Genomic DNA, 16,512 nt, shown 5'->3' on the forward strand with positions numbered 1-16,512 from the left:
TATGTTTTCAAGATTTCTCAATAGATTGCCATCTGCTGGCTGGAAGATCGCATCTATGTATAAACTTGTTTCTCTTACCATGTCAATGAACGATAAAACAAGTGTGTTTGGGGCCATGGCGATGCATTTAAAATAGTAATGCGCTACAAGTCAGGGGTCTGACATTATAGTCCCAACACTGTCACCGAACACATGACCATGAACAAACCATGATATCTCTCCTGGCTTGTACTTCTGCAGGCGGGAAATAAAGGTCTAGGGATAGTTCTGTTATGTGACCATTCTAGGAGGGTTTCTCTGTCAGAGATCAATGAGTTAAGGTCCATTACTAAATGATTTTAATTAATAAAAAAGATATACAAACCTCTGATTTATAAACATATAAATTACTCAAATACCTCAATTACTGTAATACAGTAAAATTGGGGATTATGATGTGTAGATTTTCAGGTGCATAAGAACATATTCAGACTGCACAACAGATCACACCCTGAGTGCAGGGTCACTAGGGCGCTGCCTTGTCAGGGGTGGTTGTGGGTTTTCCTGGAGCTCCAGCTCTGTGAAGCTTCGCTTTGGAGGTTCCCAATTTCCCCTGCCTTTAGGAACAGGCTCACAAATAATCACTCTGCGTTCTAAGCCCACTTTAATGTCAACTTGAAGACCTGAGCTCAGAACACAACTATAGAAGTCCTCCTGAACTTTTGAATCTCAGTATCTGACTTTCTCTTCTTTCACCTAAATTAATTTTACCAAAATTAATTCTGCAACCAGAAGCCTGGTAGACCTGAACTAGCTGACAGAGACTGTAAGTAAATATAACCAGCATCTATCCGATTTACATGGCTGTATGTGTATATGTATACATGTATACACATGCACATAATTATATTAATGTACATGTGTACACGTTGCACGTGGCACTTATCTACATGTTGTGTATCGTTTGTCTGTGTAGGTACATGTAATACATACCACAGTTTTACCAGCAAAACGAGAAATTCTAAAATCTTGGAATCAAACTTTCAGACGTAGAATATGTCACCAAAGTTCCTTTAAATGCAGTCCTATTCCTTTGCGATGTTATGTTGTTGTAGAGGTAAAAGACACTCCCCCCCCCCAAAAAACAAAAAAATAATATCATGGATAACCCCCCCACCCAAATAAATAGTGGAGACTTCCAGTCAAGATGGCAGCACAGGTAAACACAGCTTGCCTTCTAGCACAACCACATCAAAATTACAACTAAGACATAGACAACCATCACTCAACATCAGAAATGGAGTTGAATGGAAGTCTGACAACTACGGAATTAAAGAAACCACATCCATCCAGACTGGTAGGAGGAGGGAAGATGCAGAACAGGTTGGTCCCACATTCACTTGTGGTGGATAAAAATTTGGGAGGGATATCTTGGGAGTGAGGAGTCCCATCCCCCATCCAGGCCCCCCCAGCCCAGGATTCCAGTGCCAGGAAGTAAGTCCCCACAATTTCTGCCTACAAAACCATCAGGGATTGAGTCAGTGGAAGAAACCTCCAGAGTCCCCTACAGTTCCCCTTAAAGAACCCACATACAGACTTACTCTATTTACTCCCTCTGAGCTCCAGCACCAGGGTAGCAGCTTGAAAGGCATCAGCAGCATATGTGGAGGAACTGAAGTATCTGGCATCAAGGTGAGAGCTGGGGGACAGTTTTATCTCAAAGAGAAGGCAGGCAGAGGACATCGTCCCTTTCTGAGCCTTCCACCAACAGAGCCATAGAGCTAGCAGGCAGGTGCCATATCTGAGACTCCATCAAAATGGCTAATACTGTTTGCTCTGCCCTGGAGATCCACTGAGACTCCACTCCACCCAACTTATGGGTCCACTCAAACTTTTAACTGTGACTTTACCATATGAATGGCTGGTCTTGGCTCATGTTTCACAACTTCCTAAACCCTATCAAACAAGCAACTGCTGGTCTCTGTAAGTCCCCAGCCCCCAAACCACTTGCTAAGTAGCCCCAGACCCTGCACAAACAGCAGCCAGCCTAGATTCACAGCTTGGCTTTGCCTGAGAATCTCATAGCCCAGCACAAATAGCAGCCACTTCAGGTTGCTTTATCGCTCATGCAGGCTGGGTCTTGGGCAGAACACAGGTAGGGGCTGACCTTGGCATGCACCACCCAGGATATCTCAGAGCCTGCATGTGCAGTGGACAACTACAGACCATGTCAGAGCACTACCACCTGCCTCTACACAGCTAATCCTCCAAAAAGGGTGGAGGTTGGTGGTCAGTAGTCACAGCCAATCCATGCAGCTGACTGGCCTTGGTAAATCCGTCCCACTGACCTGCCAACAGCAACCAAGGCTCAACTGCAAGAGGACAGTGTACTCAGTTCACACAAGGGCACAACTTGAGTACCCAGCTTGGATGATAGGGGAGGCTATGCCAATGATCATTACAGAACACCTACTATGTTAGGCCATGTGGCCAAGACAGAGTCATAGCAGCTTTACTTAATATATAGACACAAACAAACAGTACAGTGGATAAAGCTGAGAACTGGTTCAATGATTTTGGAATATTAGGAAGCAAAAAACAAATAATCAGAGCAACAAGAAGAAAAAAGAATCCAAAAAATTGAGGATAGTGTAAGCAACCTCTGGAAAAACTTCAAGAGGTACAACATTCATGTCATAGGGGTGCCAGGAGGAGAAAGAAAAGAGCAACAAATTGGAAATCTATTTGAAAAAATAATGAAAGAAAACATCCCTAATTTGGTGAAGGAAATAGACATGCAAGTCCAGAAAACACAGAGTCTCAAACAAGATGGATGACAAGAGGCCCACTCCAGCAGACATCATAATTAAAATGCCACAAGTTAACAATAAAGAGAGAATCTTAAATACAGCAAGAGAAAGGCAGCTACTTACCTACACAGTAGTTCCCTTAAAACTGTCATTTAATTTCTCAAAAGAAACTTTGCAGGCTAGAAAGGATTGGCAAGAAATACTCAAAGTCATGAAGAGCAGGGACCTACAGCCAAGATTGCTCTACCCAACAAAACTATCATTTAGAATTCAAGGGCAGATAAAGAGCTTCCCAGGCAAGAAAAATCTAAAGGAGTTCATCATCACCAAACCATTATTATATGAAATGTTAAAGGGACTTCTTTAAGAAAAAGAAGGTCAAAACTATGAACAATAAAATGGCAAAAAGTACATATGTATCTACCCTTAAATCTAAAAGACAAAGTAAGCAAACAAGAAGAACAGAGACAGAATCATGGATACAGAGAGCATTTGGATGGTTGCCAGGTGGGAGAGGGGTGTGGGGGAAAGAGTGAAGAGGTGAGAGGATTAAGAAGTACAAAGAGGTAGGTACAGAATAGCCATGAGGATGTAAAGTACAGTATAGGAAATGGAGTAGCCAAAGAACTTACATGCATGACCATGGACATGAACAATGGTGGGGGGATTGCCCGAGGAAGTGGGGGGTGCTGGGTGGAAGGGGTAAGGAGAGGGGGAAATTATGGGAAAAGGATGAAAACTTTAATAGTATAATCAATAGAAAATAATTTAAAAAACAAATACAATACCAACTCAAATTATATTTGTGATTTTACTACATATTTTATAATAACACCTTTCTTTTTCAGAGCTTCCTGCTTTCTTAAAGTATTAACTATGTCCAGTAAGTTTTAAAATATTTTATCATATATGTAATGTTACACAACCTATGAAAATAGATATTAAAATTTTCTAGACTCTTACCACCCTAGGACTAATGTAATTTCTAGTCTTTTTATTTGAATATTTTACCTTCTATTTGAATACTTTACCTGCCTATTTTTTAAAGGCCCTTTCTTCAATATAGTCACATTCTGAGATACTGGGGGTTGGAGCTTCAACATATGAATTTGGGGGGAACATACTATAGCCTATAGCAAACAGTAAATTTGTGTTTGTGCATTTCACCACAACTAAGAACTTTTTAAATAAAACCAGCATACATGTATGTTATTGGAAATGATCCAAAAGAGGGGAGGTGCCCAAGGATGCAACAGAGAGAAGGGTGCGGAACCAAGTACCCAAATAGGTGAGAAGAAATGAGCATGGACTGTTCGTCATTTGTAACAAAAGAGAAAGCAAAGCTGAGTCTAAAGGTGAGAAGGTTGGTAGATTTGTGGATAAAGTTAAGGATGTCCTCTTGTGACCATTTCTATTTTCTCATTTGGAATCAAGGACATCAGCTGAGAGGGAGGACCAGTGAGAAAGTTCTGGAATTTTAGGGCAAAAAAGAAAATGTGAAATGGTCTTCTCTCAGAGAAGAAGAGTTCACTGGCTTAGTAAGTGAGGTAGGACTGCTGGGCGCACTGAGGGCTCCCTAAAGTTGACTGTCAAATAGTTGATGTGAGGCAGTCCTCAAGGTTAGGAGCCTTTCTCCAGCCACGTCAGCTATTCGGGTGCAGGGGCACAGCCAACCAGAGGTACATTTTATTAGGGCTTGCCAGGAGAGTACTGGGCAGGGATGAAAGGAATTGAGGATATATGCAAAACATTGATTATAATATTGCTAAGCTTGGTGAGAAGGAAAACAAAGGTATGGGTCAGGGGTGATGGATTTCGACACAGTAAAGAAATGAGCTATAAGCAAATGTTTGCTAAATGATGAAAGTAGCAAACTCAGCAAATGCGCTGAGATGATACATGGCTTAAGTTCCCCATGGTCCCCTGTCACCAACACCCTTGGCATGTCCCTTTCCTCTTTCCCTCCATCTGCACTTCACATGGAGTTTCTTTTTTTAATTATATTTCATTGATTATGCTATTGTCTTGAATTTTTCCCCTTTGCCCACCTCCACCCAGTATCCCCCTACTCCACTCCCTCAGGCAATCTCCACACCACTGTTCATGTCCATGGTCATGCATATAAGTTCTTTGGCTACTCCATTTCCTATACTGTACTTTACACCCCCATGGCTATACTGCAACTACCTATTTGTACTTTTTAATCCCCTCACCTCTCCCCCACAACCCCTCTCAACAGAGCCCCTCTCATCTGGCAACCATCCAAATGCTCTCTGTATCCTGATTCTGTCTCTGTTCTTCTTGTTTGCTTACTTTGGTTTTTTTTGATTCAATTGTTCATAGATGTGTATTTTTTGCCATTTTATTGTTCATAGTTTTTACTTTTTCCTTAAAGAAGTCCTTTTAACATTTCATACAATAATGGTTTGGTGATGATAAATTCCTTTAGATTTTTCTTGTCTGGGAAGCACTTTATCTTCCCTTATGATAGCTTTGCTGTGTAGAGCAATCTTGGCTATAGGTCCCTGCTCTTCATGACTTTGAGTATTTCTTGCCAATCCTTTCTATCCTGCAAAGTTTCTTTTGAGAAATCAGCTGACAGTTTTATGGGAACTCCCTGTAGGTAAGTAACTGCTTTTTAAAAAATTCTTTTATCTTCTTATAGTTCTAATTGTTTGGTGTTTTTTGTTTGTTTGCTTGCTTGCTTGCTTCCTTCCTTCCTTCCTTGTGTGCCAAATCATTGATTTGATTCTTGGCTTCATCCACTCTAGTGTTGTTTCCCTGTAAATTGTTCTTTATTTCAATTAGTGTATCCTTCATTTATGCTGATGATGTCCTAAGTTCCTTGAGCATCCTTGTAACCAGTGTTTTGAGCTCTGCATCTGATAGATTGCTCCTCCCCATTCTGTTTAGCTCTTTTTCTGGAGTTTTGATCTGTTCTTTCATTTGGGCCATGTTTCTTTGTCTCCTTGTTTTTGCAGCTTCACTGTATTTGTTTCTATGGATTAGGTAGAGCTGCTTTGACTCCGTGTATTGGTAGTGTTGCCTAATGTAGTACGTGACCTGTAGGGTCCAATGGCACAGCTTCCCCTATTACCCAAGCTAGGAAATTGAAGTGTGCACTTTGTGTAGACTAAATACACCTTCCTCTTGTAGTTGAGCCTTGGTTGCTGTTGGTAGATCAAAGGAGGGATTTACACAGGCCAGTCAGTTTTGAGTATTCACTGTGACCACTGACCACCAACCTCCACCCACTGTGGAGGATCAGCTGTGCAGTGGCAAGATGCCGGTGTTCCAACATGATCTATACTTGTCCACTGGGTGCGCTGCCCATGGGGTTTCCCAGGTGGTACAGCCAAGGTCAGCCCCCATTTGCGTTTTGCCAGAGCTATAAAGCAATCTGAGATGGTTGTTACTTATGCTGGGTTTGGGGATTCCCACACAAAGCTGTGAATCTAGGCTGGCTGCTGCTAATGCCAGTCCTGGGACTCACTGAGACCAACTGTTGTTTATTTGATAAGATTTAGGAAGTTGTGAGCATGAGACAAGACCAGCCATTTATATGGGGAAGCAGCTTGGGCAGGCCCCTAAACTGGGTGGGGTGGAGTCTCTGGGGATCTCCAAAGTGTATCAGATAGTGTCAGCTAGGATGATAGAGTCTCAGATATGGCACTACCTTGCCAGCTCTGTAGGGGAGGGTCAGAAAAGGGACAATAGGTTCTGTTTGCCTTGATGCCAGACACTGTCAGTTCCTCCCTGTATGCCACTGCTGCGTTTCAAGCTGCTACCCCAGTGCTGGAGCTCAGAAGGAATGAATCTGAATAGGTGAGTCCATGTGTGGGTTCTTTAAGAGGAACTGCTTGGGGCTCCAGAAGTTTCTTCTACTGAGTCAATGCCCACTGGTTTTTGCAGCCAGAAATTGTGGGACTTATCTTCTTGGCATTGGAAACCTGGGCCTGGGGGCCTGGTGTGGGGCTGGGACTCCTGGCTCTCAATATATGCCTCCTGAACTTCTATCCTCCACACGTGAGGGCCCAGCCCATTGCGCCTTTGCACCCCTGCTACCAGTCTGGATGGGTGTGATTTTCTTTAATTCCATAGTTGTCAGACTCGATTCAACTTGAATTTCTGAATGTTCTGAGTGATGATTGTTCTCTATTTTAGTTTTAATTTTGATGTAGTTGTGCAAAGAATCTCCCATGTGTGCCTAAGCCACCATCTTGACCAGAAGTCCACACAGAATTTCTGTCAACTAATATACAGTGATGCATTTGCTGAAAAGGCTGAAAAGTTATTATGTTTTAATCAGACACTTTCTTGTTGATGAATAAAATCTTCCAGACACAAAGTTCTCAAATTTTCATGGGTGAAATTTCAAACCACTAGTATATAGTGAAGAACAAATTTTGGGTAGAATACCTAGCATATACCAGTATGTTCATTAAATGAATGAAAATATAAAGATGGTAGTACTAGAATAGGACCCCAGACTGGTGAGTTTTTATGGACATAAGTAATAGGAAGATCAGTGGATCCTTAGAGGAAATAATCAAAGAGCTGCAAAGCTAAATTGAACTTGGACTAGTATCCTTTCATTGGTTATGGGGTAAAAAATTCCAAGAAAAAAAAAGCTAACTTTTACATATTTCTCTTCCCCTTTTTCCTCCCCCAGTGCCAATATAGTGTTATGTAATTTTTGAGAAAATATTTACAAAATGACCAAGCACATGGTTAGTGGACCAGCCAGATGAACTGACACCAACATCAAAGGCAGAGCAGATGGGATGAGCCCATGAGTCATTGTGTGCATCTCCCTTAGAGCGATGATCCCTCACATCCTTTGAATCCATTCCAGAGCCTCATTTGCTCTCCCCAACACCTCAGCCCAGAGGAGCTTCAGTGGAGCAGCACTTGAACAGAAAAGGCTGGCACTGCTGTGTCCCTGGAATCTGGGCTGCAGCCAGCTTCCACAGTAGGTGACTCATTAATGATCCAAGAGTGAGGAAACTTATTCCCTGGCCTCCTTCACCCAGGAAGGAAGGAGCTGCCAAGACAGAAGTGCCCACCAGGAGGAGTGCACTGTCCACAAGGTGCAGCATACACCCTGGCATGCTTGCTGACTGCTTTGTGGGGATGTCATACTATGGGGTTCAGCCGGTAAGGCTCAGGAAAGTCAGGGAGTGGTAGCCAGAGGGAATCCAGTCCTCACCCTGCAAAGGAAGAGAAGAGAGTAGAAATTCCAGAATGTTAGTTCCTTACACCCAAGGACCTAGTCCCAAGTGTAAACAGTTAACTTTACCTGATCAGATTACCAATGATAGCTATTATCTTATTTTTGCTTATCTGCATTTTCTAATTATTTAGTGACTATGTTTTCCTTTTGAAAAGGGGTGGAAGAAGGAAAATGTTCCACTTCACACACTGGCAAATATTAGTTGGTTTGATACCCACACAACAATTTTCTAAAAGGGAAGCCTACATCACCATCCTCAGTTTGCAAATAAAAAACTGAGTCTTAAATTTACATCATTCTGCACCAGGTTATAGTTGTCTCAAGTGAACCAATGCCATAGACAAGCCCCCTTTTGGATGCTTCCCTCCCAGCTGGCTGGTATAGCCACCCACTGCCCTGAAGCCTTCTCCTACTGTCCACCCCCTGTGGCCTTCTGGGAGTTACTGTTCATTGTTCAGTCAATGGCTACTTGCCAGGAAAAGGCAGAACCCTTTATTCTGAGACTCAGGATCTACGATACCCAAATCAGCAAGAAGCATCAAAGTGGCCTGCTTTCTCCTGCTTGTGGGTTCTTTTTGAAGACAGGAATCTTAGAGACAAGAACCGGTTTACTAGTTTACCAAAGATCACACAGTGGCACAGCTATTATGTAGAGCCGACATTCAGTCTGTGGAGGTCTCTCAGCCCTTCAGTAAAATCATCAAGATTCATTCAAAGCAATAATGGCATGGGACTCTCAGCTGGCCCGCCACCAGAGCTAGGGGAGTCTTGGCTCTTAACCTGTGCTGGCCAATGTGAGTCCAAGCACTGGGGCTGGGAAGACAGCCACCACAGATGGGAGATCAACTGCATCCAAAAGAATTAATGAAATATATTGAAAACAGTGGGAGCCAGGCTTCTCGCTGGTGAAAAAGGGAGGTACCAAAATGAAAACGGGAAAACTAGAACAAGTCACATGATGTTGGATTGCAGTTGGAGGCACTGGCACGAACATAGGCTTTCCAAAACACACAGACACAGATACAGACAAGCTGTACACATGTGTGCATAGCTCCGCCCACTAAGGGACCTGGAATCGATAGTACCCTGGAAGCACTGAGCAATTTTAATGCCTAAATCTTGAATTATAAATATTTTTCTCAACTAAAAGAAGCTAGGGCTCCATGGGAAAAGGCTGATTCTGAGAGTGGAGCAGGAAAATATCAGGTGAGCCTAGAATTTTCTGTGATGGGAAATATGGAAGCTCACAAAGAATGATGGGAATAGGAGCTTGAAAATCTGGGCCAGTTTGAGCATCAAAGGAAATAATACTGGTAATGAATAGTAACTCATTCAATGAAACAGGAATCTGTGAATCCATACTGATTAAATAAATAAGAAGGGAAGGCTCTACTTTATAGTAGCATGCCAAATAATAAGGATCAAAAGAATGGTAGCAGTATATAATTATCTATCAACCACTGTAATAATAATTGGGTCAGGTAAGAAGCATCCATGGATGACAAAAATTAATGTGTAAAGGTATCATGGGGAACCAGATATTTACAGTCTCAAACTACCTCCCAACAAAATATTAATACCTTAATAAATACTTATCAATACTTACTAATATCCCATCACAAACTACTTAATTATATGTGAGAAACCTGATAGACACCATCTTAACCAAATAAAAAAGTCAATATCACCATTAATAAATTAAATTCATATCACGTACCTTCTGACAACATGCACTGAGAACACACCATTGTTTCTGTGATCTTTGCATAATGTACCTGAGTCTAATAATCATGACGAAACATTAGACAGCCCCAAACTGAGGGGCGTTTACTGAAGACGACTAGGGAGGCATGTTAACTGCAACCATGCCCAGGGTCTAATAATCATGACGAAACATTAGACAGCCCCAAACTGAGGGGCTTTCTGAAGACGACTAGGGAGGCATGTTAACTGCACACAATGCCCAGTTCTGGAAGTACAAAGGACATCATTGGGACAATCAGGAAAATATGAGTGGGGATCTTTGGGTTAGAAAATGGTATGCTATCAATGTTAATGTCCTGATTTTGATGGGATGTTTGTGGTTATGTAAGGAATGTTCTTATTTTAAGGAGATACACATTGAGGTATTTAGAGGTAATGGAACATCACAGCTTTGTGAGTAAATTTCAAATGCTCAAGAAAAAATAATATGTGTACATAAATATATAGAGAGAGAGAAAGATAGAAAATATGGTGGAATAATAACACTGGTGAATCTGAGCAAAGGTATTTAGGATTTCTATATACTATTCTTGAAACTGAGAATTTTCAGTAAGTTTAAAATTATTTCAAAGTAAAAATTAACCCCCCCAAAAGTATATGATAAAATTCAGCACCAACAAAAATAAACAAATAATACATATATGAAGAAAGAGAGAAAGAGAGGCAAAAACATAAAAGGAGAAGGGGAGAAAGAGAAAGAGGTATAATTTGAGACATTTTTCTTTGCTTATGTGCATAGAAGTTTTGTGGCTATTTTTAAAAAATGAGATCACACTATACAAACTCTTCTGCAACTTGCTTCTTTCAGTTAATATACATCTTAGAGACCTTTCCACATTAGTAGAGAAATCTAAATCAGTCTTTTAACTGTTGCATAGAATTGCTTTATTTTTATATTTTTTCCATTTTAAACCAAATCCCCACTTGACAATATTTAAGTTGCTACCTAATATTCATTAAACCATCTATTTTCTTTGTTAATTTTTACTACTAGGTAAGATCATGTACTTAAAGTCAGCATGTGAATGACTTCATGTCATAGGAGGAAAATATCCTCAGACTTGGGTTACTGAAGTGTTCCAAAGTAATAATAAGTTCAAGGTAAAGTTTATGCCAATGAACAAAATCATTAAGACCTTTCAATGGGCCTGAATTTTCCATGTGCCGATTGGCAGTGCAACCAGCAAATTTTCAAGGTGTCTTATTGCTTTCTAACAGTCTATTCTCTTTTAAAACTCTATTTTGTTTTAATTTAGGAGGACTCTTTGTAAGCCTACTTAGGAATGAACATTGCAATTTCTTTTCTTGTCCCACAACTGTGAATGCTTTACAAAAGGCATGCTCATGTGGAATTATTCAGGTATATTTGTAATCAGCAACAGCATAGTCAGAGGAAACCATTTTGCCTGCTGTGGTCATTGCTAAAGAAGAGTTTCTCCCTTGATAAACTCCTTGGGGATAACCAAGTTCATGCATACATGTCCTTATCCTGTAATTAAAGGGGGGAAATGGCAGAGGCATCCATGAAGGAACATAAGTTCCCCAGGCAGATGGCACTGGGTCAGAGGTAACTGCAGTGCCATCACCCTGCCGACATCCCAGGGAAATGGTGAGCACAGTAGGAGCAGGGCTTTGGCTAGGGCAAGCACCCAAAGCCTCGGACATTTCTCTTGCAAAACTGACCCCCCAATCACCTGGGAATCACTAGAAATACAAGGCATGATTTATGTGTATTCACAAGGTAAGCTTGTTTGTGGTTATTTTTGTGAGGCTTTTGAGTTTATACATTGAGGCCAATAAAGCTAAAAGAAAGGATATCCTAGGAGTCCTTCCTGCCTGTTTCCAATTTCTTAGGAAGTGACACACTCCTCAAAGAGCCAAGATCTTAGGAATGAAAAGTTTATAAACGCCACTGTCCCAATCATCCCTCAACTCAAACTGCACGTGATGATCACTTCAAAACATTAAATCATCAAATCATCATCATCCTGAAGCTGGGGGAGAAAGCATTTGAGTGATTATTTAAAGCTTTTAAGCAGCTTTTCTTTTTTAATGTAGTATTTACTCATGAAGGCTTACATTTAAAATTAAGGCACATGTAGGCTTTTAACCACAGCACATCTATAGATACTCCTTGACCTTCCCAAGCACTATATATATATTTCCCCTCCCTGCAGAAAGGAAATATATAATTCAGAGTGTGTTCCAGTAAGTATAGGTTAGGTGAAAATAATTGATACTACTATGAAAACAGGAAAAGAAGGTCAACCCCTACATTTTTAACAATTTAAACAACTGAAAAGCAACTCCTCAAAATAGAACAATAGAGTATGACATTATGTTATCTTTTTGCCTCATAGAAAAAGAAAAATACATGGGAAAATTACTGACAGTCACACTAGTTCAAATAAAGCACAACTCACAAAGTGCTTCATTTCAGATTGCTGAGTTTCAAGAGTTTTAATAGGCATTCTAGAGACATGTGCTGATCAATAAATTTCCCAGGTGTTTCCAGAGAACTGACAGATGTGGCTGCAATAAAAAGATCCATGAACATATTCGTCATACTTGTTGGACAAGACAGCTGACCTCAATTCTCCTGCATCTCACATGACACAATAACTTCAGGGAGGTACGTAGAATTAAAGAATGCTCCAGAAACATTGAGTCATCTCAAATAGGAGAGCCCACTACTGATCACAGATGCCATTCGAGGACACATTATATTCATTATTTATCTAATGCCAATCACCTGAGGTCATTTTTATTGGACTGTTTTTTTCAATCCCTTTAAAAACCAAGAGGCACAAGGTGTGAATATGCTGGCTTCCCCAAATCACTTTGAAGTCCTAGTTTCCAAACCATCAATCTCTCTCACCCCTGAATTTCTCAGTCTAAAAGTTATATCCAATCCAGAAGTCAGGTGACCTGAATTCATTTCTGGGCCTTAGTATCGCCTCTGCCTCACTTCCTCATCTATAAAGTGGACAGTACTCACCAAGCCTCCATGGGGAATGCTGAGACAATAAATGAAATCTCTAAAGGTGCCAGTCAGATTAAACTAATATCTATCAAGGTATCTACCCTGAGATAGGCACATTTTACTTATAGTTTTTCCATTTAATCTTCATAATAACTCAATTAGATAAGCATTGTTAGCTACATTCTAAAATGAAAAACTGAGGGACAAAAAGTTGAATGACTCTTCTCAGATAGCACAATTATTCACAGGCAGACCTAGGACTCAAATTCCAGTTGAGCACTCTTGCTGTCTTATTATTTATGCTTCTATCTTTATATATTATGAATGTTATTACAGTAATAAGATTTTCCAATAGAATGAAACTTTTGACAACTACCAATAAGCTGTATTATAGAAAGCAAAGAGGACTGCAAAGGTCATTTGCAAGTGGGTCTCAACCAGGCTTTTTGAGCAATTACAGCCTGAGGTCAAGGTGCTGTGACTGAACTTTCTGGGGAGGCAAAAATATACACATATGAATATAATCTGGAAAGGAGAAAACTCCAGACTCCTTTCTGAAAGAAACAAAGAACATATTAATTTAGGACTGAGGATGAACAGAGATATATAAGAAGTAAATATTTGGCTGACAGTGGAAGACTGACTCAGAAATGAGGAGAGCCCCTAAATTCCTGGGATACACACATGTTCTTAGATTAAATATATATATCAGGTGAGCAAGTTCACTGCCTGCTAAAAATTGCACAGCCCAAGATCCCTCAGAACGTATTTAAACCTGCTCTGTCACTAAGGCGCCAACATTTGATCTGTTCTTTCCAAAATAGGTTTTAAAAAATTCAAAAGGAAAAAGGGCAAGAGCCCTGTAAACAACAGCTTCTGTGGCTCCTGTGAACACTGCAGCCATAGCGAATATCAAACAGTTGGTGGCAAAGGCTGAACAGACTTTCGGGCTGATGAGAGAAAAGTCTCCAGGGCAGTGGTTGCAGAAAAGAGGAGCAGTTTCTCCTTTCTGCTGCTTGGTTATCGTGACCTGAAGAGGAGAAACCACAGCTGGCCCACCTTTTTGAAAGGAAGACAGCTTGGTGAGCATGTTTCCTTGGCGGGTATTTGTTGCTTACCCTGCACTATGCTCTAGGAAGGCATATGGCCAAAGCAAGAAGTGAGACACACACAGTCCTAATTTTCTGAGGCCCCCAGCTGCTTTTTAACTCCTTTCTAGGAGAAAGAAGTTCTGTCTGTGGGACACCAGTCCATGGGAGACAGAGGTTCTATCAAAGAAGGACCAAAGTCTTAGTTAAATGAGTAATAACACCAAAATTGGAGTCCCCACAAAATTACTGTGCTGCAGTCTCTCATCCAAGATTCAGAAATCCAAAAGCTCTGAAAATAAAAGTTTCTTATTTGTAATTCATTTGACAAGCAAAGCCTGACCCGACTTCTTCTGCTGACAAAACCAGATGTGGATTTATGGGAGGGTGTAACAGGGTGCTGCCCCAAGCTCCTGGGGTTGGTGAAATCTTTACTAGATGCACCATAGTATCTTTCCACAATCTGAAAACAAAATCATGAATTGAATTCCAAGAATTCATGGCTCCAAGTGTTTTGGCTATGGACTGTGGACCTCTATTTCACGTCCTTATGTGTTCTTTTTCTTTCTTTCTTTTGTTCTAAATGCAGGTTAATCCATCTCTTACACAGTATAATTCAACTAATTCACAGTATCTTAATAAGCAGGTGTATGTTCACAGGAAACCCACAACTTGCCAGACCAGGTTGCAAGGTCAACCACCAAACTGTGGAAGAGCCGAACTGCACAGGCTGAGCTTTGCGCACCAGGGAAACAGCACTGCCGGCAGGGAGCTGAGAGAACTCGGTGTGTGGAGAGCTCCCAGGACAGCCGCAAGGGGCAATCACCACTGAAGCTTTAGAAATACTGCCTTTTTTCCTTTAAAATATGAATAAATTTTTAATTTTTTATTGTTGTTCAATACTGCCTTAAAACTGACCCACTTCACTGATAGCTAACAACTTTATCTCTGTCAACTACCACATTTAAAAGTTTAATTTATCAGTCTCACACATTAAAATTTTAATTTAAATCTTGGTGAGCTTTAGAAATTCAACACCATGGGTGCCTGCACAATCCCAAATTCTCAAAATTTTGTCAGTGAAAAGCAAACAGAAGACATAATGATACATACTACTCATCTTATTTTTTATTTCTCTCTTGGTGGAATTATTTTACTTCAAGCACACTGTAAAAGAGTGGGCACCTGACAATCACTTCTTCCGAATGACAGGCAGTGGATAAACTTGGACATCTTGCTTAGAAAAGTCACTTATCTAGAGCTGCTCAAACCCATGGATGTGGGGGCCTCTGGATCACAAAATGCTCTGCTGTTTTTGAGGGATCTGATAGTCAAATATTTTCTTGTCTTATATGCCAAGCCAGTTTGTTCTAAATTTAACACTCTTCAGTAGACTGCAGATATCTACACTCAGATAAAGAACTACAACTTTTAAGCTGTGCTCTAAATGCTATATATCTTTTCCCATGTGTATTTAGGAAGCCGAGTGAAGGGTCATCTGCTTGGAATTTCAGAAATCTAGAGTAGATCAGGGATAATGTCTGGTCCAGACCACTACTGATTCAATGAAAGTTTCAGCCCAGAACTTTGTCCCTTCTGTCAGAATGTCTGACTTCTAAATCATGTGTGCTTATGAATTCGAGGTTAAAATACAACAAAAAAGCATACACACACACATGCACATATGAGAAAGAGGGAGAAAGATATAAAGTGGAAATGAAATAGAAAAACAGTAGCTACTTCTTGACAAACCAAAAATGAAGAAAAGACCTAACTGCTTACATATACAAAGAAGCAAATAGCAAGGAGGGGAAAGAGTTATTTAGGGTATGGCAACCAGAAATTACAGCTAAGATTCATGGGAAGAAAAAATTGGTGCTATGTAACAGAGGTAACTTGTGGCCAAAAACTATTTCTCCCTTCTTCCTGATGTGGAGTGGGGAGGGGGGGATGGGCAACAATGGACCCAACCAAAGGATGTTATTTCCCAAACTCCCTTGCAGCTACATTTGGTATGTTATTAAGTTCTGGTCAGTGACATACAGGCAGAATGTTGAGTGGGATATTGAATTTTTGGTGGGTGGGGATGAATGCGAGGAGGAAAGAGAGAGAGGGTAGAGAGGCTCCCCTAAAGTGGCTGGCTCAGTTCAGGGGCAGGTTTTTTAATGCTTTCTTCCTTCTGGAACAAACGACTTCTTCTCCCACGTGGCTTGGTCAGTTCAGGGCAGGTTTTTTAATGCTTTCTTCCTTCTGGAACAAAGAATTCCAGCAGCCAACTGGACCATAGGTAAGAATGGAACCCACCACTAGGATATGAAGCAAAAAGAAAAGAGAGTCCCTAATAAGTTTGTGGGACTGCCATATTTACTCTGGACTGACTACTTCTGGAATTCTTTTACTTGAAAGAATCAATGTTTGTGGTATATTGTTGTGTTTTTTGTTGTTATAGTTATATTCAGCTCTATCATAAACCTAACTGATTGGGACAGGCAGAAGGAAAAAAATCAATCACAGGACCCACGACTCAGGCCCTTGCTACTCAAAGTGTGGTCCCTGGAAGTGCAGGCTGGACATCACTTGGGGCTTGTTGGTAATGCAGAGGCTCAGGTCCCTCCCATACCTACTAATTCCAGACCCACATTTTAACAAGATCCT

The sequence above is a fragment of the Phyllostomus discolor genome, chromosome 1, assembly GCF_004126475.2.
Source record: "Phyllostomus discolor isolate MPI-MPIP mPhyDis1 chromosome 1, mPhyDis1.pri.v3, whole genome shotgun sequence".
In the NCBI taxonomy this organism is placed as follows: domain Eukaryota; kingdom Metazoa; phylum Chordata; class Mammalia; order Chiroptera; family Phyllostomidae; genus Phyllostomus; species Phyllostomus discolor.